Source organism: Arachis hypogaea, chromosome 18 (assembly GCF_003086295.3).
Source record: "Arachis hypogaea cultivar Tifrunner chromosome 18, arahy.Tifrunner.gnm2.J5K5, whole genome shotgun sequence".
Lineage (NCBI taxonomy): Eukaryota > Viridiplantae > Streptophyta > Magnoliopsida > Fabales > Fabaceae > Arachis > Arachis hypogaea.
The window spans coordinates 114,194,144-114,198,848 of NC_092053.1; the positions used below are offsets into that span (position 1 = coordinate 114,194,144).

The window sequence follows — 4,705 nt, forward strand, 5'->3', positions numbered from 1 at the left end:
GTGGATGATGGAAAAGGTTTACTATTGTTAAACCTATTTCTTCCACCATTATTAAAGCCTTGTTGAGGCTTTTGTTGATCCTTCCATGAGATATTTGGATGATTTCTCCATGATGGATTATATGTGTTTCCATAAGGTTCACCCATATAATTTACCTCTGCTATTGCAGGGTTTTCAGGATCATAAGCTTCTTCTTCAGAAGATGCCTCTTGAGTATTGACTTGCTAAGTCAATATTTTATTCTGAGCCAATATAGCATTCAGAGTATCAATTTCAAGAACTCCCTTCTTCATAGGCGTCCCATTATTCACAGGATTCCTTTCAGAAGTGTACATGAACTGGTTATTAGCAACCATGTCAATGAGTTCTTGAGCTTCTGCAGGTGTTTTCTTTAGGTGAATGGATCCACCTGCAGAAGTATCCAATGACATCTTAGCTAATTCAGACAGACCATCATAGAATATATCCAGGATGGTCCATTCTGAAAGCATGTCAGAAGGACACTTTTTGGTCAGTCCTTTGTATCTCTCCTAAGCTTCATAGAGGGATTCACCTTCTTTCTGTCTGAAGGTCTGAACATCCACTCTAAGCTTACTCAGCTTTTGAGGAGGAAAGAACTTGGCTAAGAAAGCCTTGAGCAGCTTATCCCAAGAGTTCAGGCTATCCTTAGGTTGAGAGTCCAACCATACTCTAGCTCTGTCTCTTACAGCAAAAGGGAAAAGCATGAGCCTGTAGACTTCAGGATCTACTCCATTAGTCTTAACAGTATCACATATCTGCAAGAATTCAGTTAAGAACTGAAAAGGATCTTCAGATGGAAGTCCATGAAACTTGCAGTTCTGCTGTATCAGAGAAACTAATTGAGGTTTCAGCTTAAAATTGTTTGCTCTAATGGCAGGAATGGAGATGCTTCTTCCATGTAAATTGGAATTAGGTGCAGTAAAGTCACCAAGCATCCTCCTTGCATTATTATTATTTTCGGCTGCCATCTCCTCTTCTTGTTCGAAAATTTCTGAAAGGTGCTTGCTGGATTGTTGTAATTTAGCTTCTCTTAGTTTCCTCTTCAGAGTCCTTTCAGGTTCTGGATCTGCTTCAACAAGAATGTTCTTATCCTTGCTCCTGCTCATATGAAAAAGAGGGACAGAAAAATAATAATAATAGGGATCTTTTTTACCACAGTATAGAGGTCCCTGTGTGAGTAGAAGAAAAGAAGAAGAAAAAATTCGAACACGGATGGAAGAGGGGGTTCGAATTTGGGTGAGATGAAGTGTTAGTAGATGAATAAATAAAATAGAAGGAGATGAGAGAGAAGGAGAATTTTCGAAAATTATTTTTGAAAAAGAATTAGTGATTTTTCGAAAATAGTTTTTGAAAAAGGTTAGTAATTTTTTTCGAAAATTAGGAATAAAATTAAAATAATTAGTTAATTAAAAAGAAATTTTGAAAAAGAGGGAAGATATTTTTGAAAATTAGAGAGAGAGAGTTAGTTAGGTAGTTTTGAAAAAGATAAGAAACAAACAAAAAGTTAGTTAGTTAGTTGAAACAAATTTTGAAAATCAATTTTTGAAAAGATAAGAAGATAAGAAGTTAGAAAAGATATTTTAAAATCAAATTTTGAAAAAGATAAGATAAGAAGATATTTTTGAAAAGATATGATTGAAATTAGTTTTGAAAAAGATTTGATTTTTAAAATCACAATTAATGACTTGATTCACAAGAAATCACAAGATATGATTCTAGAACTCAAAGTTTGAATCTTTCTTAACAAGCAAGTAACAAACTTGAAATTTTTGAATCAAAACATTAATTGATGATGTTATTTTTGAAAATTAGGAGATAAAGATAAAAAAATATTTTTGAAAAATATTTTTAAAATTTTCGAAATTAACTAAGAAAATTGAAAAAGATTTGATTTTTGAAAAAGATTTTGAAAAGGATAAGATTTTCAAATTGAAAATTTGATTTGACTCATGAAAACAACTAGATTTTTAAAATTTTTGAAAAAGTCAAATCTAATTTTCGAAATTTTAAGAGAAGAAAAAGGAGAAGATATTTTTTATTTTTTTATTTTTGAATTTTTATGATGAGAGAGAAAAACATGAAAAATGATGCAATGCATGAAAGTTATGGATCAAAGTATGTGATGAATGCAAGAACACTATAAATGTCAAGATGAACACCAAGAACACTTTGAATGTCATGATGAACATCAAGACTTATTTTTGAAAATTTTTATATGCAAAGAAAACATGCAAGACACCAAACTTAGAAATCTTTCATGTTTAGACACTATGAATGCAAAAATGCACATGAAAAACAAGAAAAGATGCAAAACAAGAAAACATCAAGATCAAACAAGAAGACTTACCTAGAACAACTTGAAGATCATGAAGAACACCATGAATGCATGAATTTTTCGAAAAATGCAAGATGAACATGCAATTGACACCAAACTTTAAATCTGACTCAAGACTCAAACAAGAAACATGAAAGATTTTTTATTTTTATGATTTTATGAATTTTTTGTATTTTCTTTTAATTTTTTCGAAAATCATTTTGAAAAAGAAAAATAAGGATTCCAAAATTTTTAATATGAATTCCAGAAATCTTATGCTCTTTAGTCTAAAGCTCCAATCAAAGGGTCAGGCATGGCTTAATAGCCAGCCAAGCTTTAGTATGTAACTCAGACATGACACGCCTGACATTCCCTACCCAGAAGAATTAGACATGGCTTTACAGCCAGCCAGGCTTCCTTGCTTCATGAAACACTAGAATTCATTCTTAAAAATTCTGAAGAAAAATATATTTTTGAAAACATTTTTATTTTAAAATTTTTTTTTCGAAAACAAAGGAGAAATTTTTGAAAGATTTTTGAAAAATTTTTTGAAAATAAAAAAAAAAAGAAAATTACCTAATCTGAGCAACAAGATGAACCGTCAGTTGTTCAAACTCGAACAATCCCCGGCAACGGCGCCAAAAACTTGGTGCACGAAATTGTGATTCCCGGCAACGGCGCCAAAAACTTGGTGCACGGAATTGTGATCTCAGGCAACGGCGCCAGAAACTCTGTACGCACGTCTTAATAAATCGTTTTTCATTCACAACTTCGATACAACTAACCAGCAAGTGCACTGGGTCGTCCAAGTAATAAACCTTACGTGAGTAAGGGTCGATCCCACGGAGATTGTCGGCTTGAAGCAAGCTATGGTCACCTTGTAAATCTCAGTCAGGCGGATATCAAATAGTTATGGAGTTTTTGAATATTAACAATAAATAGACAGAAAATAAAGATAGAAATACTTATGTATATCATTGGTGAGAATTTCAGATAAGTGTATGGAGATGCGTTCGTTCCTCTGAACTTCTGCTTTCCTACTGTCTTCATCCAATCAATCTTACTCCTTTCCATGGCTGGCTTTATGTAAGGGCATCACCGTTGTCAATGGCTACATCCCATCCTCTTGTGAAAATGGTCCAAATGCTCTGTCACAGCATGGCTAATCATCTGAGGTTCTCGATCATACTGGAATAGGATTCACCCTCCTTTTGCGTCTGTCACTACGCCCAGCACTCGCGAGTTTGAAGCTCGTCACAGTCATTCAATCCCTGAATCCTACTCGGAATACCACAAACAAGGTTTAGACTTTCCGGATTCTCATGAATGCCGCCATCAATCTAGCTTACACCACGAAGATTCTGATTAAGAGATCTAAGAGATACTCATTCAATCTAAGGTAGAACGGAAGTGGTTGTCAGGCACACGTTCATAGGGAATGATGATGATTGTCACGTTCATCACATTCATGTTGAAGTGCGAATGAATATCTTAGAAGCGTAATAAGTTGAATTGAATAGAAAACAGTAGTACTTTGCATTAATTCATGAGGAACAGCAGAGCTCCACACCTTAATCTATGGAGTGCAGAAACTCTACCGTTGAAAAATACATAAGTGAATAGAGGGTAAGCATGTCCGAGTGGCCAGCCTCCCATGGAGGTCTAGAGATCTAAAATGAACAAAAGATGTCTAATACAATAGTAAAAAGTCCTATTTATACTAAACTAGTTACTAGGGTTTATAAAAGTAAGTAATTGATGCATAAATCCACTTCCGAGGCCCACTTGGTGTGTACTTGGGCTGAGCTTGAATGTTACACGTGTAGAGGCTCTTTCTGGAGTTGAACGCCAGGTTGTAACGTATTTCTGGCGTTCAACTCTGGTTTGTGACTTGTTTCTGGCGTTTAACTCTAGACAGCAGCGTAGAACTGGCGTTCAACGCCCTTTTACGTCATCTAAACGCGGCCAAAGTATGGACTATTATACATTGCTGGAAAGCCCTGGATGTCTACTTTTCAACGCAATTGGAAGCGCGCTATTTTGAGTTCTGTAGCTCCAGAAAATCCACTTTGAGTGCAGGGAGGTCAGAATCCAACAGCATCAGCAGTCCTTCTTCAACCTCTGAATCTGATTTTTGCTCAAGTCCCTCAATTTCAGCTAGAAAATACCTGAAATCACAGAAAAACACACAAACTCATAGTAAAGTCCAGAAATGTGAATTTAACATAAAAACTAATGAAAACATCCCTAAAAGTAACTAGATTCTACTAAAAACATACTAAAAACAATGCCAAAAAGCGTATAAATTATCCGCTCATCAATATCCTAACCTTTAACCTTATTTGTGAACCAACTAGTTAGTTAAGCAAT

The 4,705-nt window shown here is 34.8% G+C and overlaps 1 non-coding gene across 1 annotated transcript; it reads left to right on the top strand.

Moving 5' to 3' along the window:
- Positions 1–485: 485 nt before the first annotated feature.
- LOC112773413 (small nucleolar RNA R71) lies at positions 486–593 on the top strand. Its single transcript, XR_003187964.1, has one exon. It is a non-coding gene; the product is annotated as a small nucleolar RNA R71 (small nucleolar RNA).
- Positions 594–4,705: the final 4,112 nt, after the last annotated feature.